The sequence below is a fragment of the Oryx dammah genome, unplaced genomic scaffold, assembly GCF_014754425.2.
Source record: "Oryx dammah isolate SB20612 unplaced genomic scaffold, SCBI_Odam_1.1 HiC_scaffold_18, whole genome shotgun sequence".
Taxonomy (NCBI): domain Eukaryota; kingdom Metazoa; phylum Chordata; class Mammalia; order Artiodactyla; family Bovidae; genus Oryx; species Oryx dammah.
In genome coordinates, this window is record NW_024070202.1 from 34,245,651 (window position 1) to 34,271,197 (window position 25,547).

The 25,547-nt window shown below is 39.7% G+C and overlaps 1 protein-coding gene across 1 annotated transcript in view; it reads right to left on the bottom strand.

Moving 5' to 3' along the window:
* GRM3 (glutamate metabotropic receptor 3) overlaps positions 1–23,610 on the bottom strand; it is a 242,094-nt gene extending 218,484 nt beyond the window's left edge. The window contains exon 1 of the mRNA XM_040260708.1: positions 23,336–23,610. The gene's annotated coding sequence lies outside the window, so the exon portion shown is untranslated. The remainder of the gene's footprint in view (positions 1–23,335) is intronic.
* Between the last annotated feature and the right edge of the window lie 1,937 nt (positions 23,611–25,547).

Consider the following 25,547-nt stretch of genomic DNA (forward strand, 5'->3'; position numbering starts at 1 on the left):
GAGAGTGGTATTTGAATCTTGCAGTTAGTTGTGTTGGTGATTTACCCTTGATGTGTTCTCAGCCAACTGCAACTTTCATCTGCTTGCACCATAGTTGTGCAGGCTGTGCTGGGTAGAGATGATTTTGTCATCCCTTTTGGATAAGCCTCTTGTAGCTTCTGAATGTAGTGTTTGTCCCCAGATCCCTAGGACACAATGGATATTCATCAACAATGGCTTGTTTCTTTTTAGCATGTCAAAAACAATTGAGATAAACAATGTCTAGAATCCGATCTCTATTTCTAATGCATAAATAATTTCAAGCCTTCCGTAAAAGGAATGATGGATTGTTGTCATAGTGGGCACTCGATAAATCTTTATTGATTGATTGCTTGATTCATTGTGAATGTCCTGAACAACTGTATAAATATCAAGATGATATCTAATATCCAAAACCCATATGTTACCATCCTTTTACTTTCTATTAAAACTTTCCTCTAAATCACCTGCTTCCTCATTTAAAAATCTGTCAACTTTCCCCAAGCTACCATCTTCTGTGTTCCGTTATAAAAGTTCCAAAACAGATCAATCTGTATCCAGTTGACCTCTCTGACCTCAATCCATTCATCCATTCTCCAGATTCCAGCAAGGGCTCTTTTAATAAAAAAATGAATGACCCCACTTATGCTTTAAGTACTTGAAGGATTTCCCACTGTTCTTAGGATAAAGATAACCCTCAGCATACATGGGCTTCCCTGGTGGCTCAGATAGTAAAGAATCTGCCTGCAATGCAGGAGACCCAGGTTCAGTTCCTGCGGGGAAGGGAATGGCAACTCACTCCACAATTCTTGTCTGGAGAATCCAATGGACAGAGGCTACAGTCCATGGGGTTGCAAAGAGTCAGATATGACTGAGCAACTAACACTTTAGCTTTCAGCATATACAGTGTTACTCACTGTCCTCAGTATTTTAGTCACCTTGACCTTTCAGTTCTTCATAGAAGCCATGCTCTCACTCTCACAGGGTCTATGCTCCTGCTCAGCCTACTGATTACAGTCTGATTTCCTCCTCTCTTCCCTTACTTATCCTCGACTTGTCAATTTTTTCATGGGAACCTACTTCTGTGATATAAAGCCCTCTTCTTATATGTTCCCACAGCATCATAGATCTCTTATTTTTAGCATCCATTGTAGTTGCAGTTTCATATTTCTTTGAGACATTTGATTGATCCTTCTCTCTCCAACTAGATAATAAGTTCCTCTGGCCTGAACTTAAATGGCTTACCCTTACCCTAAGCTGGTGGGCTACAGTCCATGGGGTCACTAAGAGTCGGACGGGACTGAGCGACTTCACTTTCACTTTTCACTTTCATGCATTGGAGAAGGAAATGGCAACCTGCTCCAGTGTTCTTGCGGAGAATCCCAGGGATGGGGGAGCCTGGTGGGCTGCCGTCTATGGGGTCACACAGAGTTGGACACGACTGAAGTGACTTAGCAGCAGCAAGCTCAAAATATTACATACAAAATTCTTGACAGTATTTATGAAGCCGTTTGATTTGGTCCTAATCCTACAATACTACAATTTCTTCTTCAAGGAATTATGTCATATAATTTACTCAGTCTGAAAACAGCATCAATACATTTTAATCACATAATATATTGTATATATTGAAGCTGTACTCAGTCATGTCTGACTCTTCTAGCCCCATGGACTGTAGTCTGCCAGGCTCCTCTACCCATGGAATTTTCCAGGCAAGAATATTGAAATGGAATGTCATTTCCTACTTAGGGGATCTTCTTGTCCCAGGGATCAAACCCACATCTCTTACGTCTCCTGCATTGGCAGGCTTTTTTTTTTTTTTTAACCACTAGTACCACCTGAGAAGTCCCAGTATTAAAGAGCTATAGATTTTCTTTTGACCCACATTCCCCTCCAGCTACTATTTCATTTTTTTGCCCACCATAACTGCAAAACTATACAAATGAGAAGAAATCACTGTTTCTACTTCCTCAAATCCAATTTTCAACTCAGTCTTCTCCAGTTTTTTCTCTTTCTACTCCATGTTAACTTCTAATAGCTTTTAAGATGCTAAACATGTTGATCTCAATAGTTTTTAGGATCAAGATGCCAAAGCATTGGTCCCATACATTTTCTCAGCCAGCTTGCCCTCCCAGGCCACAGCAGTACAGTTTACCACTGCCTTCTCCTGGGAAAACATCTCTAGGATGGTTGGATGGCATCATCAACTCAGTGGACATGGGTTTGAGCAAACTCCTGGGGATAGTGAAAAACAGGGACGCCTAGCATGTAGTCCATGGGGGTCCCTATGAGTCGGACATGACTGAGTGGCTGAACAACAAACAACAGGACCTGGTCTGAGATCCTCTGTTTTTCTCTACTTACAAGTTTTACTTCAAGTGATATTGTTGGTGAAATGGTCTCTGCTACCAGATAATAAGTAGTCTACAAACACATTTTTAATTTCTAGTGAGAAGTCACTGAGACTGAGCACTGGGGAAAAAAATACTGTTCAATTTGCATTCATTGTATTAAAATATATTTCTTTATACTAGCCCAAACTTGTAGCCAGTTTTTTGATTTGATGTGCTGCTTTAACTCAGTAGAGTAAAAACTACAACAAAAATGGTAGACTCCAGTCAAGAGTCTAAGTGGAGAAGTTCAGTTTCGAGACAAAAGGCTAGGTTTGGCTCTCGTGGCTGTTGGGCTTTAGATGTGCCGATGATAAAGTATGAAGGCAAGGATACATTAAAAAACAATTTAATATTAGAGTATGTGCAGTAAGTAATTACTGAGAAGGTAGGTTGTATTTCATAAGAAGTTTATATCTTCAAAAATTCATCTTTAAGATAAAGGTTACTCAGGGGACATTCTTTAACAGACAGTATCATAAAAATTGTTGAGTATATGACAAGAGTGCCTGAGCAAAAGACTGAAATGCTAAGACTCTTACATATGTCCATTTTAGATATAGATGAAATTGAATATTGAAAAAAATTTTTTAATCATTAGCATTTATTAATTGCCTCTTTATGATATCAAGGCAAACACTATAGAAAGATCTTAAAATTTATCACTGAATTATGGCAATATAACCTGTCAGTCAACATAAGCAACTTATTGTAATTCAACACATATTTATTGAGGTCTCATTGTATCCAAGGTCTTTATTCCTACATTTCTTCTTCCAGCATATCATTTATTCACTCAACAATTATTTACTGTTTTAAGGCATTATTGTAGACTCCAGCAATATAGAAATAGCAGATTATGGCTTTCCCTACAAGAAATGTATAGAGATTAAGAAGACACCATTCTTATTTTCAAGCAGAATTAATGAAGGTGTTGAGAGAGAATTTCTGATTCTGGTAATGAGGTTTTTCCAAACAAAATGATTTGATTTGGAAAGTATATGAAAGAAAAGAGTTTATCATTATATTTGCAGCAAAATGTCAAGCATTTAAAAGTAAATTTGATTAAGTTATTTGCAGTTATTAAACATACAGTTTATAAGACAGGAAGTTAGTGTGCTTGTAGCTAAATATATTTCCTTAACTCTGATACCATTCATTATAAGGTTCACCATGAATTTAAGAACAATTTTGAAAAAAAACTATTACATAAAGTATGCACATAAATTGAATTTTATCACAATTATAGGAACATTAAGCTGTGAAAAGAAAGTGCCTATTTTGCTGTATGGAGGAATAATAATAGCAAATCAATTTACTAGCTAGTGTAGTTTCTAGCTTCAGTTGACTTATTGATTGGCTTAAAGATTTTTGATAAGTTATTTACAAAATACATCTTGCAAATAATTTCAGAACAACATTGGCAGCAAAGATGCTTCTTATTTTGTGAAATTCAAATTGGTCCCATATATGTCTTCCAGTGCCTTTTGACTCAGATTCCTTTTTTTTAAATTGTCAGAGAATACCGTGCCTCCTTAATTAGACCAAATTCTTTTTAACCTCAGGAAAAGAACATTAGAAAATATGATTCTTGGAGTCGACATTCCACTGAGTACCTCTTGAATTTTTAAAAATCCTGAGCATATCGTCATTAATAAGTTAAACACTATCCATGTGACTTATTTTCTGTAAGTTCTACTCGTAGGACCAGAAGGTCAAATGTACAGATCCCCAGCACCAACTATAGGTCTCAGACACAGAAGGTACTTAGTCCAGGTTTCTGGAAAGAATAAATCGATGTGCCAAAGAGTCACTAAGTTAAAGTAAATAGAGACAGTTATACACATACCAAGATAGTAAAGACTTGACCCCCAGAGCATTCCCTCAGTTGTCACCTCTGTTCTTTATATGGCAATACATTTTTCTTTATAAAAGCGTCAAGCAAATCTTCTTAATACGAAAACAGGAAAGGGAGTTTGTTTGGGGTGAGTCTTATGCCTTTGGCATTGTTTCAGGGAAGCTCAAGGAAGCAGATCCAGTCCTATTAGCCTTTATAGACTCATTTTTGTCTGAACTATTATATGGACAATGATACCACTTATACTTAAAAAGAAATAAAATATAAAGTTTTAAAATTGTAAATAAGGATCTTGGAGGGCAAGGACCAATTTTTTTGTTTGCTTTTTGTTTTTGCTTGCCAGTGTCTCACATGCTCAAATATACCTAACAAATTCAATATTTGTGCTTGATAAGTAGCAGTTGAATGGATGGGTAAAACTGTCATGGTTAAGTGAAAGAAGTTATAGAATTAGCATCATAAGGTTAATGTTAACTAACTAAAACGATACATGCATGCATGGAAATAATCCATTTGAGAAAATTAAAATTATAAAGCTCTAATTTTTACTATCAAAGTTAGTACTTAGCAGTGCTGGAGTATTTATCATCAAATGCTCCAACTTCCTCTTTGCTAGAACTTCATGGACTAGTTGATATACCAAATATAGACAAAATTTTCACTAAGTGCTTTTATTATCCTGGCAAGTAATGAAGCCCTGTGGATACCACAAGAGTTATATGCCTTTATTGAAGAGCAAGTTTGAATATGGTTGTCAGACTTCTGGTGTCACCAGAATTGTTCTCAGGCATTATTTAAAATCAAATGATTAAAAAATTTTTTTTTCCCCAAGCATTCTATTTTCTTTTTCCCCTTTGCTGATGGATTATTTTGTTCAGCTTTTTCTCTGTTTGTTTTGGGAATTGGGGCTTTCCAATGAGCCCATGTGGTGTGAAGAACTACCTTTAGATATTGAGTTTACATTACAAACAAGCAAAAATTCCCAGTCTGTCAGAGATCTTCTCCTAGGATACAAGGAAAAACAAAGTTCAGCTAAACTGCACAATTAATTCACGATCACTTCTGAATAGAGAGAAAAGGTTGCTTTAAGCTGTTCTGTTCTCCTCCTAGGGATTTAAGGTCAGTTGCAAGAAGCAGAATTACTATTCTTTCAAAGTTGTCTCTCTTGATTTATATTCCCATAATTATCTCCTTAGGACCTCTTCCTCTTTAACTTGTAAACTCAGCTTAATAAATCAATTCAAAGATTAGATAGATGTAAAGATATCTATTCTGAGAGCTGGATGGACAGGAAAGGAATAGTGTAGGACAATTTCCTCTTCCTGACCACTGGTTTCACTATGTACCAGTTATGTTTGATACACACAAAATAATAGGAGATCTTTTCTTTCTCCAGAAAATAAGGGAAGTGATGGTTTTTTCTTTTTTCTTTAAATTGTCTCTTGGTAATAAATAGATTAAAAGCATTGTCACTTTGCCTTTTCAAGGAGTAGCAAATTCTAGAAATGAAAAGACCGAATTATTTGTAAAGATATGAAGTTTTAGAAGTGATTCTTTTAGTTTTAGCTGAGTCTCAAGCTACTGGAAGTAGAAAGCTTTAGGTGAAAACAGTAAACATAAATAAACATATTCTGCTAATAATAGTAAATTGGGCCAATGTCTGACTATATTACTGATTTTTTTAAAATTAATTTAGTTTAATTGGGGGCTAATTACTTTACAATATTATAGTGGGTTTTGCCATACATTGACATGAATCAGCCATGGGTGTACATGTGTCCCCCATCCTGAACCCTGCTCCTACCTCCCTCCCATCCCATCCCTCAGGGTCATCCCAGTGCACCAGCCCTAAGGGCCCTGTCTCATGCATTGAACCTGGACTGGTGATCTATTTCACATATGGTAATATACATGTTTCAATGCTATTCTCTCAAATCATCCCACCCTCGCCTTCTCCCACAGAGTCCAAAAGACTGTTCTTTACGTCTGTGTCTCTTTTGCTGTCTCGCATATAGGGTCATTGTTACCATCTTTCTAAATTCCATACATATGTGTTAATATACTGTATTGATGTTTTTCTTTCTGATTTACTTCACTGTATGATACCCTCCAGTTTCATCTACCTCATTAGAACTGATTCAAATGCATTCTTCTTAATAGCTGAGTAACATTCTATTGTGTATATTTCTGATTTTTATTGTTCACAGAGAGCTCGGAATGTCACCAGGTTTTGTATTGTTTTTCAAATCAAGGAATATAAGATGGTTATTGCAAATGTTTCTTGCACATTACACATTTTAGTTTGGGGATGATTTTGTGAGAGAAGCAGTATAGTCAGCTGGTCAAATTCATGAGCTGGGTCCAAATCCTAGCTGTAGTCTTACTATGTAACTTTTGTTAGTGCCTCGGGTTCCCCCTCTGGAAAATGGGAATAATAATAGTACCTACCTCAAGTGGCTATTGTGAGGATTAAATGAGTTAATATAACTAAAGCAAATAAGCAGTACCTAGCATATACTAAATACTCAATAAAAGTCATTGTTATTCACAGTGTCCCTCTAATTCTCCTAAAAATACTGTATAGAATATGTGTGTGAGCCACATTTGTTTTATTTTAGAAAAGTATTGTGACAGAGATTGCATTAAATGGAACACCTTGAGGTGTTATTCACTTGAGCTGGTAGGAATTAGTATTACCAGATGAGATTTCTGCATCCTCTTTTATGAAAATGTCTGAAATATATTTCCATTTATGAGAATTCTGGGGAAGAGGAAATCTGCCTGGAAGGTGACTTTCTTGGGAAAAATCTGTTTTTATGGTTATTTTTCTCTATCTCCTTGTTACTTAGATCTCACTGTTTAAGATGAAGAGAAATGTTTGCAAAATGAAGACAGTTTGAGGAATAGGGAAACATATCACTAGCATTGTTATTAATTATTTTGCTACTTATTTTTTTAAATTGAAATATAGTTGACTTACAGTATTGTGTCAATTTCTGCTATACAGCACAGTGACTCGCTTTTATATGTGTATATATATATATACACACACACATTCTTTTTTATATTCTTTTCCATTTTGATTTATCCCAGGACATTAAATATAGTTACTTGTGCTACACAGTAGGACCTTGATGTCCATTCATTCTATATATAATAGTTCACATCTACCAACCCCAAACTCCCAGTCCATCCCTTCAGTGATTTTCCTATTCAAACAGCAATTAAAATATAAATTATAAATAGGACCCACTGATGTTTTGAGTATAGTAGGATACTCATTTCAACTTGGGATGCTGAATTCCATCCTCTTTATTGACAAAGTTTACTTGTAGGAACTATATGACTAAAAGGAATTTTAAAGATCAATACTTGAGTTTTAATATGAGGAAAATGAGTCCCAGAGTGATTTAATTAAACCTTTACTCCACTGATTGAATAAGAATTTATTGATCGTCTACTATGTGCGATTTGCTCTGCTGGGTAACGGAGACCCAGCTGTGAATAAGCAGGCGTGGTCTCTGTCTTATTAGCACTTACGGACTCCAGTGGGGAAATAGACAATTATCATAAAGAATGAAAAAGAGAAGTTACAGGGAGTTTGAGGCGTGCATAGCATCAAGAACTATAGACCGTCAGAAGTGGTCTAGAATTCTAATGAAGTCCTGAAAATTCAAATTGAGTGTGCCTAGGTTCTGGGAAGTTGCCCAGCTATGAGAAGGCCTGGGAAGAGAGAAAGGGGAAGGCATTCACGCTGTTGAGTTTGATGGGAAGAAGAGGTGTGAGTTGAAAGGGATGGAATGTAAAGCTGGAAACAAATGCAGATTATAGTGGGCCAGGTAAAGCAAGTTCTGATAATCCCGAGAGCAGTGGAGAGTCTTTGGAGAGTTTTAAGCAAAGGGAAACATGCTCAGATTTGTGTTAAGATCATTCTGGCTCTAGCCTGTGGATGGATGTAGAAGGCAAAAGTCAAGGAGTTTGATGAGACACCATGGTGGTTTAACCTACTATTGGTGGATAAATACTATCAGATCATAATCATGTGGAAAATATTGATTTCATTTCTAAATCTTATTTTTAAATAGCACCTGGAATATTACATTTTCTTTCCACTCAAGTTCCTAAAAAATAGCCTTTTAACTCTCCCCCGCTTTCATGCATTGGAGAAGGAAATGGCAGCCCACTCCAGTGTTCTTGCCTGGAGAATCCCAGGGATGGGGGAGCCTGGTGGGCTGCCGTCTATGGGGTCGCATAGAGTCGGACACGACTGAAGCGACTTAGCAGCAGCAGCGCTTTCCCTTTATTAAGTCCAGGATTTGATATTGCATGACCTTTCCTATTATAGAAGGAGGAAGACAATTAGCTTAATTGTGTTGGCTGGTGTTTTTCACCCAACAGCTATTTCTTACCTACCAGGCACTTTCATCTCGGTGTCTGTTCAATTCATTCTGTTTGCTATTCCCGTTGCTGCTGCCCTAGTTTAGGTCATCATTACTTCTCACCTGAATGGCTGCTATACGAGCCCGCTCATCTCCCTGACCTTTATTTCCTCACAGTTGTCTTCACGTTGTGCTTGAAGATCACCCTGCTCATATGCTTTCAAAGGTTTCCCCTGGCCTACAGGAGACATGTTGGGTTCCCAGGTGGCGCTAGTGGTAAAGAGCCTGCCTGCCAATGCAGGACACATAAAGAGATGAGGGTTTGATTCCTGGGTTGGGAAGGTCCTCTGGAGAATCCTATGGAGAGAGGAGCCTGGCGGGCTACAGTTCATGGGGTTGCAAGCCTGACAGGACTGAAGTGACTTAGCGTGCACTGGACAGATATTAATCGTTGTTCTGTCCACTCTCAGAGCTGTACCTCCTCCGAACCACAGATACCCCACCCTTCAGCTTAGCCAGCTCACACGCTGCTCCCTCGGGAGCTTCCCCACACCGTCTCTCTACCCTTGCATCAGTCTAGAATGACTCTCTCCACTTTCTGACCTTTGTTTAAGGTCCAGAACAGAAGCAACTTTTTAAATATGATACTTTCTGCATTTATGCCAGCCACAAGTATCATTGCTCACTCTAGGGCCTCACAGTTGAACTGAATTTTCTTGCTACTATAGTTACATATGGACATATCCTATCTCTCCTGTGAGATGATAAAGTCTTAGGAAGGCATGGTAACTTTTTGTTTTCTGTATTCTCCTCAGTACCTTGTACAGTGCCTTGAACATAATAGACATTCAATAAGGACTTATTGAATTCAACTGATATCGCTTTTCATGCGCAAATTAAAAATTTTTATATGGCATTCTTTTGTTTGGGTTCAAAGTGCCTTTAGGAAAATGGTATAATTTATGGATTGAAAGTAATCCTTTTAATAGTAATTCTTATATATTAAGGTATGAGGTATGAAGAAGAGAAATTAATGTTAATATTTCAATATGGAAGATAGCCAGTGAATAAATGTAAAACTTGAAGTAGGATTCTTTCATTTATTAAATATGGGTCCCTGATGGCTCAGATGGTAAAGAATTTGCCTGCAATGCAGGAGACACAGGTTCATTCCCTGGATTGGGAAGATCCCCTGGAGAAGAAAATGACAACCCACTCCAATATTCTTGCCTGGGGAATCCCATGGACAGAGGAGCCTGATGGGCTACAGGCCATGGGTTGCAAAGAGTCAGACACAACTGAGCAACTAACACTTGTATTTTCAATTATTATTACATGTTCCAGTCATTATTATAGGCTGCTGAAAAAGAGAAGACCTTTGTCCTTTGGGAGATAATTCTTGGCAGGGAAACATGGATATTCCACATCTTAAATTATTTCATAGGCATTGATTTCTGTAAGTCTTTATACACGTAGCCTCATAAAAACATTTTTCTGGATTATAAAAATGTTATAATCTTTTCTACTTAGACTGTATTACCAAACTCATACATTCTACAAACATGTATTTGCATAGTCATTTCAAGAGAGAGACAGACAAAGGGGGTTCCAGCCCAAGAGAAAAGACAGGAGGAGCAAAAGTGAGAATCTGTGCAGGATGGGCTGCTGAAAGAGCAGGAGCTGAGGTGTGCTGAGACAAAGGAAAATTTGTGTCAAGAAATCTGAGGTGAGAGACTCCCAGCAATGGAGAAAGAAGTCTTAACACACACACACACTCTCTCTCTCTCTCTCTCTTACCTTAAAAATCTGAAGGCCCAGAGACTAGGAACCTTATTAGGTAAGAACTTATTCCCCATGTCTCCTGACTATGCCCAACTCTGTCCTTGGAAGACTCAGAACTTGTGCTGGTAAGAGGGACAAGAAAGGGTGGAAGAGAACCTTCGAAGTGGTGGTGATTTCTTCCTCAACTTCTGACCCGAAATAGGCTCCTGCTGGGAACAGAGAGGAGATTCAACTAAAGTTCAAAGTTTTATTTATTATATTGGTCCAGGCATACTCAGTTTGCAAATGGAGACTGCTTTGCAATTAAAGTGTATTGTTTTATTACATCAGAGTGTAATGCAGCTTATTGAATGCATTTAAGAGGGGCAATGTGAAATAAAAATAAATTTGCCTTCTGATTTTATTCTTTGAACTACTGCTCTCCCTACAGTACAGTTTGTCCTGTTTGCTCAGGACAGAACAATATTTCACTATTCCAGCCCCCAGATGACGAGGATCACATGAATATTTTGGAGAAAATTTGCCTTGATAGGAAAGTATTGTTAGTATGAACTTCAATGAGGTGAGATTTGAAATTGGCCTTGAAATTTAGGTTTGTAGAAAGGAAGTTCATTCTAAATGAAGCTGGAGCTTAAAAAGGTACTCAAAGTTCCTTTTTGTGTGGAAACAAAATCTGGGCAAAGGAGAGGCTTATACTGAGGAAGAAAGGTTGGAAAGACACCTTAGGAAGCTGCTTGTTAAAGATCTTGATGGCCAAGCTAGGAATCTCAAACTTGCTTTTTAAGTAATGGTTTATCTTTAATGCCTTTTAAACCAAGGAATGGAATGGCAAAGTCAGTTATTCATCTGGTAGTAATGTTACCTTTTCCAACTTCCCCCCATTTTCTTACATTACATCATTATGTTTTCTCCACACACATCAGTTCCCTTCTTTATTGTCTGACTCTCACTATTTAGTGGAAGGTGAATGAGAACAAAAATTCTTCTAAAAAAATTTTTTTTTCAGTTGTTGCTGTTCACTGCTATAATATCTCTAGGTTAGAGAGTGGGCATATAGTAGGCATTCATTAGATATCTGGAAGTAAATAATACAGGAAGAGGGAGAGATTGGACGAGATAACCTATGAGAGAAGTTTGAGAGGTAAGTGCTGATAATCTGGGCTAAGGATTTGGTCATAGTAGGAGAGAAAAGAACACAGTTTACAGATGAGCCAGGGAGGAAGAAATAACGGAGTACCAAACAGAAGGGAAATGTCCAAGACTTGAAACCATTTGTCTGGGGAAATCATGGTATCCCTTCTAGAGTCCGGAAATCTGGGGTAGCAATGGGTGTTTAGCTTTAGCTCGAGTGTGTAATGGGGAGAGTCCCGTGGAAGTGCCATTATAGGTCGAAGCCCTGCAACCATCCCAGAGGGTGTAGCTTTCAGAAACTTGACATTTTGTAGGGGGAAGTGTTCTATTTTTTATTACTTTTCTTCTCAGGAAGTCTATAAAGTGTGGAAATCGAGTGAACAAAGAGTTGGCCAAGACCCCCTAGGAAGTGAAGCTGGTGGTCCAGCATAAGCATCTCCCCCCTCCCCCTGCTGCCTGCCCCTCCTTCCCCTCCAGCATTTTTCCCATGTGGCTCTGAACGCTGCTCAGGAAACTATCTTTGGCAGTATTTGTGAGGATTGCCAGCTTCAGCTAAGCAACCATTCACTTGAACTGAACTAGAAGCTGAGGGGAGAATGTATAAGAAGTTGCCAAATGAAGTTTTTGTTTTGTTTTATTTCTCTTGCTCTGCGGATCCAGAGGGCAAAAGGGAGGACTGTGACAAAACAGTGCTTCCCCACATCCCCTAGCTCACAAGGACCTAGCTTTAAAGACAACTGGAATTTTACGTGTGCAGTTACCAAACTAGAAGCATTTCTACTCTCAGAAATAGAAATAATATTTTCCTCGATGATCTTCTTCAAATACCAGTAACTTCCCTTTCTAACATCCCAGTATTGCCGTTCTAAAATATGAAAAGTTTTCCTAATAAGAACATCCAAAAGATAGATATTGTATGTGCTTGCATATCATAGTGGAATTTACTATAGGTGAGAGAAAAAAAAAATTTGCAGTGAAAACAATATGAGGCTTCCAGAAAATGAATCTATTCATAGAACTCACAGAGACAGTGCATTATTAGCTGAACTTACTTAATTAATTGGGCTTCCCAGGTGGCTCAGTGGTAAAGAATTCACTTGCCAGTGCAAGAGCCATAGGAGACCTGGGTTTGATCCTTGGGCTGGGAAGATCCCTGGAGAAGGAAATGGCAACCCTCTCCAGTATTCTTGCCTGGGGAATCCCATGGCCAGGAGAGCCTGGCGGGCTACAGTCCACGGGGTTGCAAAAAGTTGAACATGACTGGGCAACTGAGCATGCAGACACAATTAATTAATTAATTCTCAGGCTCACAGAATTAATTAAGTGGCTCAGGACATTTGTTAATATAATTAAAGTGGACTTGCTGTGGGGAATAGTTTTGTACAGTGATTCACTGGGTATTCGCTGAGCCTCATTTCTTAAGTCTAATGTTTATGGACTGACTGAATGTCTGTCTCATCACCTCACCAAATTCATATTTTGAAGTTGTAACCCCAATGTGGTGATATTTGGAGATGGGACCTTCTGGAGGTTAGGTTTAGGTGAGGTCATGAGAATAGGGGCTCCAGTGTTGGGATTAGTATTTTTGTAAGAGGAGGAAGAGAGTCGAGAGCTCACTCTTTCTTGACCATCTGGGGACACAGTGAGAGAAGGTGGTTCTTCAGGAAGGGGCTTCTTACCAGGAACCCAATCTGCTGGCACCTTGCTCTTGGACTTCCCAGCCTCCAGAATTGAGAGAAGTCCACATCTGTTTTTTAAGCCATCCAGTCTATGTATTCAAATACATAGTAGCTGGGGCTAACTAAAAGAGTAGTGTGTCTCAAACTTGAGTGTGCCTGAGTAACTTGGACGCATATTTAATACATGCATTCCCGAATCCCAGCCTAAAGGAAATTGGTCTGGAATGGATCTGTTTCAGTATTCTTCACTTTAAGTAGACTTCAGAGTGATTCTGGTGTAGGCTCTTCTGGGCAGTAATATGATAAATACTATTTATAGCAATGTAAGTGGCTTGCTCCTTGGAAGAAAAGCTGTGACAAACCTAGACAGGGTATTAAGAAGCAGAAACATCATTTTGCCAACAAAGGTCCATCTATCTAGTCAAAGCTATGGTTTTTTCCAGTAGTCATGTACGGATATGAGAATTGGACCATAAAGAAGTCTGAGCACTGAAGAATTGATGCTTTCAAATTGTGGTGCTGAGGAAGACTCTTGAGAGTCCCTTGGACTGCAAGGAGATCAAACCAGTCAATTCTAAATGAAATCAACCCTAAATATTCATTGCAAGGACTGATGCTGAAGCTCCAATCCTTTGGCCACCTGATGCCAAGAACCAACTCACTGGAAAAGACCCTGATGATGGGAAAGATTGAGGGCAGGAGGAGAAGGGGGTGACAGAGGATGAAATGGTTGGATGGCATCACTGACATAACAGACATGAGCTTGAGCAAACTCCGGGAGGTAGTAGAGGACAGGGAAACTTGCCATGCTGCAGTCTCTGGGGTCACAAAGAATCAGACATGACTTAGCAACCAAACAACAAAGTGAGTGATTATTGTGTGTGCTCTGAGTGTGAGCGTAGGAAGGGAAGGGTGAAGGGAACTGCTCAGAGTCTGCTCCTCAGGGTTCCTTCTGTCCTACTTCATATATCTCAACCTTTTTCCTCCCAGGACTATACTTCCAATTACCAAATTCCCTAGCAACATCATAGCAACAGACACACATTTAGAATTTTAGAAGGAAAAAAAGTGGGGCAGGGGAACACTCTAACATTTCAATGGCTTTCCTAGCGGGATGTCATTTGTTCAATAACTGTAGGAAAGATGGCTTTTCTCTCACATTTCTGCATCACATTTGTTCAGGAAATCATAGCCAGCAAAGGGCTCTGCTGCTGCTGCTGCTGCTAAGTCGCGTCAGTTGTGTCCGACTCTGTGCGACCCCATAGACAACAGTCAGCCAGGCTCCCCATCACTGGGACTCTCCAGGCATGAATACTGGAGTGGGTTGCCATTTCCTTCTCCAATGCATGAAAGTAAAAAGTGAAAGTGAAGTCGCTCAGTTGTGTCCGACTCCTAGCAACCCCATGGACTGCAGCCTACCAGGCTCCTCTGCTCATGGGATTTTCCAGGCAAGAGTACTGAGTGGGTTGCCATTGCCTTCTCCATCGAAGGGCTCTACTTAGACAAAATTATATAATAGGTAAAAATTATAATTGTTCTTTCTGCCACTCCCCACCAAACTTGAAGAAGTTAGCTTTTCTGAAAGAGATGAACCTTTAAATCCAATGTGTTGGAAGGTTGGTGAACTACATGGACTTAAACATATATGGTCTTTCATATTTCTTGCATGAAATATCATCTCACACTCTAGTAAAGTAATGCTCAAAATTCTCCAAGCCAGGCTTGTGCAGTATGTGAACCATGAACTTCCAGATGTTCAAGCTGGTTTTAGAAAAGGCAGAGGAACCAGAGGTCAAATTGCCAACATCCGCTGGATCCTGAAAAAAGCAAGAGAGTTCCAGAAAAACATCTGTTTCTGCTTTATTGACTATGCAAAGCCTTTGACTGTGTGGATCACAATAAACTGTGGAAAATTCTGAAAGAGATGGGAATACCAGACCACCTGACCTGCCTCTTGAGAAATCTGTATGCAGGTCAGGAAGCAACAGTTAGAACTGGACATGGAACAGCAGACTGGTTCCAGATAGGAAAAGGAGTGCATCAAGGCTGTATATTGTCACCCTGCTTATTTAACTTATATGCAGAGTACATCATGAGAAACGCTGGGCTGGAAGAAGCACAAGCTGGAATCAAGATTTCCAGGAGAAATATCAATCACCTCAGATATGCAGATGACACCACCCTTATGGCAGAAAGTGAAGAGGAACTAAAAAGCCTCTTGTTGAAAGTGAAAGAGGAGAGTGAAAAAGTTGGCTTAAAGCTCAACATTCAGAAAACGAAGATTATGGCATCTGGTCCCATCACTTCATGGGAAATAAATGGGGAAACAGTGGAAACAGTGTCAGACTTTATTTTTCTGGGCTCCAGAATCACTGCAGGTTGTGATTGCAGCCATGAAATTAAAAGACGCTTACTCCTTGGAAGAAAAGTTATGACCAACCTAGATAGCATATTGAAAAGCAGAGATACTACTTTGCCAACAAAGGTCCGTCTAGTCGAGGCTATGGTTTTTCCTGTGGTCATGTATGGATGTGAGAGTTGGACTGTGAAGAAGGCTGAGCACCAAAAAATTGATGCTTTTGAACTGTGGTGTTGGAGAAGACTCTTGAGGGTCCCTTGGACTGCAAGGAGATCCGACCAGTCCATCCTAAAGGAGATCAGCCCTGGGTGTTCTTTGGAAGGACTGATGCTAAAGCTGAAAGTTCAGTACTTTGGCCACCTCATGCGAAGCATTGACTCATTGGAAAAGACTCTGATGCTGGGAGGAATTGGGGGCAGGAGGAGAAAGGGATGACAGAGGATGAGATGGCTGGATGGCGTCACCGACTCAATGGACGTGAGTTTGAGTGAACTCCAGGTGTTGGTGATGGACAGGGAGGCCTGGCGTGCTGTGATTCATGGGGTCGCAGAGTTGGACACGACTGAGCGATTGAACTGAACTGAGGTAAAATTCAGAGACTATCAGGAACTAAGGGAGAGATCCTTTTGGAGGGAGTTGGGGATTTAACATTCTTTTAAACATCTTTCCCAAGGGTAGCTCTCGAGCAATGTCTGTGGAGGAGATGTGTTAGGATCTAAGTCCCATGTCTTGACTCCTTAATTCTGAAGTGAGGTATGGTCTGGCCACCAGTATATCTGGACTTGACAGAAATCACTGGGATTAATGTATCATCTCGTAGAGGGTCTTTGCTTTTTTCAGGAAAAATAAGATGCTTCAAAATAGAAACTGCTAATTATATTCTCCTGATCTCATTTTCTCCTTGAGACAGATACAAATTCCAACTGTTTCTGACCCTAGAGTGTCATCTCCCAAACTGGCATGTATTTCGACATATTTTGTGAAAGCAGTTTCCATTATGTTATATTCACCAACACATGGTACATTGAAACTGTTAAGCAAAATACAAAATATTACTAATAATCTATCTGCTATGTATTATTAACAATCAAAAGAAACAGCCTCCACCAGATGAGGAGACAGATCTGTGATACCCGTTTGTGTTTTATGTCCATGAAGTAGCACAAATCACAAATCAGAGAAAGACTTTCAAGTAAAGACTCCTATTTCAGCTCTCTGGTTATCTGAAATGAACTATTAATTCATGCGACAAGACAGCAGGTTTCCTGCCTGTGGGAAAGTACCCAGGTCAGAGACTCATGAAGTCTGTGGGTCTTCCCAGAGCCACCCTAGTGAGCCTTCGGAATCACCAGCAGGTCACTTTGCCTCTCTTGTTCTTAGTGTGTTTAAAATCTGGAAACTTCGGGTCCATCCTTTTTCAAGTTGTTGTTTATATTAAGAATAAATGCCCAAAGGTGTGAAATGCTCAGAGTTTCTTAGATAAAGATGAATGACTGCTTCAGCTGGGTGAAGAAATTTCAAACTTGTACTAGTCTACAAACCATTTTTACCAGCTCGTTTATTTGGTAGGAAGTAGTTTGGCTGTAAAAGAGAAATATAATCATTTTAGCCGTAACAAGCAAAACTGCCTTTCATCCCCTTGCTGGCTGTTTGCTACCTGGATTAAGTTTTACAGATAGCAATGTCCGCTGAAATCAGGCTCCAGGAAAACATAGTTCTGTCACATTTGCATATCTAATGTTTATTTCTCAGTTTGTTAATAAACCTATCATCTTCACAGAATTTTCTATTCTCATTTCCCCCCTTAGTTCTTTTAATTATGTGTAAATAATTTTTTAGTTCATTTCTTCTGTTTGCATTTCTTTGCCCCTCAGAAGAGATTGTGTCTCTTTCAGGGTGAAGAGAGACGGAGCTTGTCAAATTCTGTTTTGACTCGTTTCTCTTACCATTGGTCTCTCTCTCTCTTTTTTAACCAAAGTATGTCCCCCTACTTGGAGCTCAGAAAATATTTGATGCATGAAATGAAATCCCCCCACAAAAACATAAACTTGGGAGGCAGTGTAGCATAGTAGCAACCAGAATGGGACTTGGGACAAGGAAGTAAGTTTTGAATTCTAGTGCTTATCTTGTTAACTATCGGAACTGCAGAAAATTTACCTCTGGGCCTCTCTTTCTTCTTCTTCTAACTCGGGGTTACAGTACCTACCTCACAGGGTTCTTGTGAGTATTAAATTAGGAAATGCAGTGGTTTAGCCTAGTTTTCAGAAGATGGCCATGGGTCAGTAATTATCTGTTATTATGATATTATGATAGATTTTTCACCTTAAAGCATCTGACAGAGTGTCTCCACAGAGTGCTGGAATATCTATATATGGAATTTTCAAGTCTAAATACTTCTTTTAAATGATGGAATAGACTTTTTTGTTCAGTTGATAATTCTGGTAACCTCTTCCCTACTCAAGAGTTTCAAATTTGATTTTTGGAATACCTTCAACTTTATATGTTTATGAGATTTAGTGTGTGTATTAACATTTTTTTATGTCCTCATTTGTATGTCCTGAATCTTGTTTGGCATATATAGGTGCTTAATGATATTTACTCATTGATTGCTTCCCTATTAGCCACCTTTTCTTTAACCTCTTTTTAGGGTAATCTGGTCAAAACTGTTAGTACTACTCCCATGCTGCATATATATAAGTTGTAATATTTTTTCAAGGTATGTGTCTAGTGTCAAGGTTTTGAAATTTTCTCTCTGGTACATACCTATACTCTTCCAATTGAATTTACTCAAATATTGTGTGTTTGTGTGTGTGGTGAGGCTGTGGCAAAGGCAATATTGTGCAAAGGCAATGATAGTGAAGTAAATTCTAATAAGGAATAAAAATGTGAGCTTTCCGTGGAGGTACTTCTCTTTATATATGATTTTATTTCCAAACATTATATTTTAGTCTCTGCTTGTATAGATTCTATCTTAATGTTTTCAAGTTCATTTCCTGTGTTCTGTTCCTAAAAGCTCAGTGTACAGTTTTCAGCTCAGTAGAAAGATTACTCATTTGGTGAGGACCTATTACTTTCTGTGTAGACTCAGACTTCTTAGAAGGGCTCTGTCCCAAGGAGAAGTCACAAGTATATTAATGGCCTACTTGGCCTATACCAAGAGAATTGATTTCCCCTTTGTTTCTAAGGAAAATCATTTTGAGGGTACTCACCACAATGTGATGAATGGCACTATAAAAACACTTCGGGGCTTCAGAAGGGAGAATATTGGGCTTAAAAGTTATTTATTCCTTACAGTCTAATTTTACTCCTCTGAAGCTATATTCAGTTTTAGAATGCTACTTCTCTGTTCTGTTTCCTTAACAATCCATATGAATGTTTCTACCTCCAATGTTAATGCTCACCACGCAGTAAAGAAGACAGCACTAAATTGTGTTTTTAGTTGCTGATTTATCTTATTCTTCGTTGTATATTTCACCAAATATAACCTAGAAATTTACTTCTTGAGTTCTGTCATTTATTCCTCCACTGTCTGGCAGAACTGGCTTTTCGATGCTTGGGACTTGAAGAAACATTTGAGTGGGATGGCAAGTCTACCAAGATATTTGCTCAAGACTCTTAAAGAATCCTGCACAAGGATGTCTTGGAACCAGATTTTTAAGTGAACAAAGTGAAAACCTGTTTCTCTCGTGGTTATTGCAGGCTTTTCTATTTTTAAAGTAACCTTCGCATATGGTACCTCCCTATAAATCTAAATAGATTCCATATTGATGTATGCATAATTTGAGCTTACTCTTCATGATACAGGAAAGTGATGAATTCAAGCTGAATTTTGCTGGCTTTTCAGATTGTTTTAGTATGAAAGGGCTACTGTGTTCTAACAGAATTGCTGGATCATGTTAATGTATGCATTTATTAATAAGTATATACACTATTATATTCCTAGCACATCCTATTAATTATGGAAATAATTTTCATTTCAATAGTGGAATTTACATGACAACAGCTTCTGGGGCTCAGTGGAGCATCAGACCAGCATGTCACAGAACTCCTTTGTAGTGTGGGCGTTGACAGGGTTCTGTTGACACCAAATTTGCAATGAAAATGTCTCATAAATGTGCATCCACATAGCACATTACTTAGAAGGGATCATCTTCATATTGACATAGGTCATAAATGTCAAAGATGAAAAATTTCTCCACACTTGCATTGCTAAAATAAATTATTGAGAATATACAGTCACACACATACACATGAATGACCTGAGGATATGTCTTAAATATTTAGAAAAGATGTCCAGATATAAAACTGTGACCTTTGTGTTCTTTCCTGTAACTTTATAAAGTGTGTATTTTACAAATCCTGTACAAAGGTTGGATAAAGAGTGTAAATCAGGTAAGAGAATGAACTGGTCCAGAGGGATTATAATAGGGAATAAATTACAGGATCAAATGGGACCAAGGGAAAATTAGACTGAATATCACAACAGAAGTTTTTGATAGGGAGAACTATTAAACTGTGAAAGAATCTTTCAAAGATGATGGAGGTCATTACTTGAGCCATTTAAAATCAGACTGGACTGAAGTACTCTAAAACATAATGTGCTGTAGAGACCAAGACTATATGAGATGAAGAAGGAGGGGGACGACTTGATAGTTTCTGCCTTCTCCATTGTGAGTATGATTGTACTCATTTCATGTGTTCAGTCTTGGAGGATAATCTTCTACAATTTTATGCTACTTCTTGGGAGCAATTTCAACAAATTCATGTAATGCAGAATTGGATGCATTTAGCAGAATCTCAGAAAAGATGAAAATGCACACTAAGCTCAGTGTAAAATAGCAAAGTGAGACAACTATGAGTAAACATTACTACTTTTGAGAGGAGTAAGCCCTGGAGGAAAAAAAAAAGAAAACCTTACTTTGGAACTCTGGCCATATTCCAATGTGCATAAATGCACACTGTCCTGGCTTTCAATGGAGGTTAAGTATTAATTTTCTTTTGTTTAACGGTATCTTGGGAACTTGTCGAGTGTAGGACAACAGTTGAAACATTTTATCCCCAAGATAATGGGCTATAGTTTGGCAGGAGGTAACTACAACCATGGAGAAAAAAAAAATCATGTACCATTTTGTAACTGTGGATGAGAAAGAGAAAATGGTTTAATTTGATAAAAAGAATTTGACATAAAACAAGAAAGAGAAAAAGGTACCCAGGGGAGTTGTAAAAAAAAATGTGATTGCTGGGAATCTTTCAAACTAAGACTGCCCTTGCTCTTAGGTGGTTCTAGATGATCACTTGTCATGAAGTAAAGTAAGATAGGTGGCCTTCTGACAATTATCCTAGTTCTTTCACTCAATAAAAGTATTAATTTAAATTTCATAAAAATAAAGATTACTGCTTTTTATTCCATCTGTGCACTTACTCAACTTACCAATTTTAATTGCAGTGAGTAAAATCAGAGTGAGGGTCATTCAGATGTTTGGTAATTGTGGGGAAAAGTCATTGACTTACCCTCTTTTCAGGTGTACACTGCAACTTAAAAAAAAGACAATAGGATGTATTTTCATTATGTATAATGTTTTCTGTTTATGTAGCCTTCCATCTCTTTGTCTCAATGTATTGATTATAGATATTTCTGAAGTCTAAAAAATGCCATTAATTAAATAGGTGAGTTTCTCTCCCTGTTTCCAAATATAATTTATTGCTTGCGTTGGCATAGTTTTCTACAAGCTGAGTTTCACATTTCATTGGTATGAATCTAGCCCATAGAACAGGAGCCTTTATACATAGGTTTTTTTTTTTTTTTTTGAGGGGGAGGGGTGGGGTTTTTAATTTTATTTTATTTTATTTTATTTTATTTTATTTTATTTTTTTTTAAAGTTTACTTATTTGACTGTGCCAGGTCTTAGTCACAGCATGTGGGAACTAGTCTCCTGACCAGGGATTGAACCCAGGCCCCTCTGCATTGGGAGCTCTGAGTCTTAGCCACTCGACCACCAGGGAAGTCCCCAAGGGTTATCAGTTTTAAAAGGTATTCTTACCATTTATCATTCTTTTTAGCCCAATGAATGTAGATACTCTGAATTTTTCATTGTCTTATTTGTGAAAATATAAATTTCAAGACTTCTCCTGTTTCCATCCTGAGCATCTGAGTTACTCTGAACAGCAATCAAGTCTTAGGGCATGTCTATTCAAAATACCCATGTGTTCCTGCTTGGTCAGAACTTGAAAGGGTGGACACACAAAGCCTACAGGTGTGAGAAATCTTTGTAAATACCAGACATTGCCATGATGGAAGGGAACAGATCACTTTATTGAAGTCTGATGTTATAATACTTCACAAATCTATTCAAATTCTATTGGGTTGCTTTGAGGAAAAATGTGCATAGTACTATAGAATCATTAACTAATAGAGTATCCTAAACATCTTTGGTAGGAAGTGTGTAATCCACCAGAGTTTAGGGTTTGTTTTCTTGCCAATATTACATATGTTTCCACGAACAATTAGAGTCTAAGTAACAGTCTTAAAATACGTAATCAGATAAACCAAAGCAGACCTAAATTTGAGTAAATGAACAATATTTCTGTACTAATCAATGCTTTTTTCTTCCAAAGAAACACAACATAGCTCTAATAAATAGTTCTAGTTCTAAGATCATGTAGCACAGATAAATTTAAGCAGAGAAATTTAAAAGTAACAAACTACTGCGGAGATCCTTAACTCACAGAAACCTCAACTTCGAATATACTGATATGTAACTATCTGTATATGTCAAACATAGCACTATTCAGATAGCAGTATAAATAATTTTACTAGCAAATTAGCTGAGCACTTGAGTGCAGATTATTAGAAGTATATAGTTTTATTGTTTGTTATTAAAGTTTACAATGCTTTAAAATACTTAAAAGGCAGCGGTATGTCCCCTTAAGATATCTACCTGAGAGTGCTACACCTTTGGGAATCCTCTATGCTTGCTAATCCAGGGAAGGAAGTAGAAGGAAATCTAAATGAAATCCTTAAGAAAGGAGCTTATTGGGTATATTACCTAGTCTATTTCTGGATCCCGCCCTCTCTGAGTTATCTCACTGTCAGATAAGAAAATGGAACAGGATTGACGAAGAGATATGCTCCCAGTCTGGCTCTTTGATTTTGCGCTCAAGCCAAAAGGAGCGGAGGGCATGAGTTAAACATCCTTGCCAGGCGTGCTTGCAGGAGAGCCAACCTCTGGCAGCACAGCGTCTCCCAGCTGCGACGCGGACCAGCTCCGCTGACCGCTGCCCACCTCGCCTGGCAACCTCCACACCCACATGAAACCGCCTGTGTGGCAGCCAGTCACCGCACGTTTTCCTGTGCACAAAACTGGGGGAAACCCCCCCGATAGAAACGTATCCCGGAGCCGAGAGCAGAGCTGGAGGTGGTTGGCTGGTGAGACTGGTCTCTCTGGGGGTCTGCGAGCACTCGTCAGTCCCTCCACCTCTCCAACCCTTGGCTCCCGATATGTACCCGGAAATCTGCCTCCCTCCCGGAGTCATAGATGAGCGCATACACACACAAACTCTCATTCACGCACACCCACCTTGCCGCTGCCCCCCACCCTCCCCACCCCTGGCAGAAAGGTAGAGACTGGTCCGGGCTCTGCCTCAACTTTATGGGCTGTGCCTGCCCCACGCGGCACCCGAGCCTCCACGCCTTCGCTGGGCGCCCTCCAGAGGGACACGTCCTCCTCGGGGCCCCTTACCTCTCACCGACAACTCCTGGCAGGGACTGGAGCGGACCGCGGTGGCAGCAGTGGCGGCCGAGCCTGCACCCGGGCTCTGGCTCATGGTTGGTCTTCCTCATCCGACACAAAAGAGGTAGCTTGCCGGCTTTGTCCTTTCCCAATCCAAGGGAGAACTTATTTTGCCCCCGAAATGGCCAACTTGTGCGCGCCGCTTCCTGTCACAGTGCCCCCTGCCCCCGCCCCCTCCAGGCTGCGTGCTGGACCACTGCCCGGTGGCAGAGCATCCAGGCTTCCGAGTCAGTGGGGAGTGGGAAAAGGGAGGGTGGGAGGAGAAGAGAGGGAGGAGGTTGGGAAAAGGGGAGGGGGGTGCAGTGGTCTTCCAAGGAGGGGAGGGGAGCAGTTCTCTGCCGAGTGCCTGCCTGTCCTCCTTAGGGGCAAACCCACTTCCCAGCAAGGTAGCAACTTTCCTTCACCTTGGCCGGGCTGAAACCTTCGCATCTAATTGGGACTCTCTTGGCAGAGGCATCCTCTCCTTCTCCTTTTCTTTTGCTCCTTTCTTACCCTCTCATTTCCCCTTTCCCCCTTCGTTCCCCTTTCTCCCTCCCTTAACAGGGGTGTATCTGCAGAGTCTTCAGTGAGCCAGGGTACCCAGAGGGGAGGATTATTATACAGAAAGCCAGGGCGATTTTGCTGGTGGCTTTACCTCTCTGTTTAAAATCCTGAAGCTGTGCCTGCAAAGGTTGGTGAATTTCGGAGGGGTCGGGTGGAGGGGAATAGGGGCAGCAGGGAGGTCGGAGGCTCTAACTTTGAAGCTCTGCTCGAGCTCGTGGCCTGCGGGAGAACCGGGACTGTCAGCCCTGGAAGAACTCTCCTGTGGTCCCAGTGCGACCGGAGGACCGCATGCTGGAGGAGACAGAGGGAGCGAGCTTGGGAGGCCGATGTGCAGCTCTGCCCCACACGCCGCTCAACTGCACATTGAGAGCCCCTGGAGAGGGCTTGTGCAGAACAATCTCTGGGTCAGACGGGCGGGGGACGCTCCTGTTTCCTAGCAACCCTCATCAATCTTCTCGGGATAGCTCCCTCTGAAGGAATTCGATTGGACAGCCCCTGGAGGGAAACCACGCCCCTTCAAAAATGCTGGGCTGCTGTTTTTTCGCATTCTCCCAAATTTCTTGGGTGGAATAAGATTAGAGGGGAGTGCTGTATAATCTCCCTTCTTATCATCAGATGTTTCTACACCGCCTGCTGGCAGCGACCCTCCCTCCCCCACATTAGTTCTTTTCTAGTCCTACTTGTGGTTAGCAGACAACGTTTTTTTACAGAACCTCTTCTTTCTTCTTAAAATTAAATAAATAACCTAAAATCGGTGACGTAGGCACAAAAGAGAAAAGGCACACGGAAATAGCTGTAATAGACTCCGAGCTGCAAATAAAATCCTAAACGTGAAATTCCAGGCCTCTTTCTATGTATAATTTCAAAATGAAAATTCACTGGCAATCATTTCCCCACCCTCATATACTAACTTTGTGTTAACCAAGGCCTGAGTTACCTGTATCCAGAGACAATTAAACTTAATGCTTTAATGCTACATTTATTCTTTAATATTTAATGTTAACTTGTTAAACAACTGCCTGCTTTTGTAAGCCAGCTGGAACATTTAGACTACAGAAACAATTTACCACTGATTCTTTTAGAGAGCCAAGGATATTTAAAAAATACTTGTATATTGCATTGTGAATGTCACTAAAACTAGAAACTTGAATATATTCAAAATTAAAATGTTATTTAATAGTGAATCTGTAAAAATGCTCGAAGTTCCCCTTCCAATACCATTCTTTCTGGACTGCAATAGGAGTGCCCAAATAGAAGAAGAATCACTCTTCCTTTGTACTGCATTGCTATTATCTCACCACAAACACATTTGACTTTCATAAGAGAATTTTCACAATGTCTTTCCAATAGACGACTGTACATCAAGGAACAGTGACACAACAATGGAGAAGATAAAGTTGTATATACTGCAAGGTCTTCAGATACCCACAGAGCCACGTGGGCAGTTTTTTTCTTCTTCTTCTTCAGACTGTCCCAGAAGATACCTTTTTGCTTTTCTAAGAGTTTATCAGAGTCAGCTGAAATTGAACAAAGAGATGTGATTTTTAAAATGTCATTGAAAAAGTAGCTATGTTTGTACAAAGAAAGCCCTGATGTATATGCTGAACTGCATTGCCAT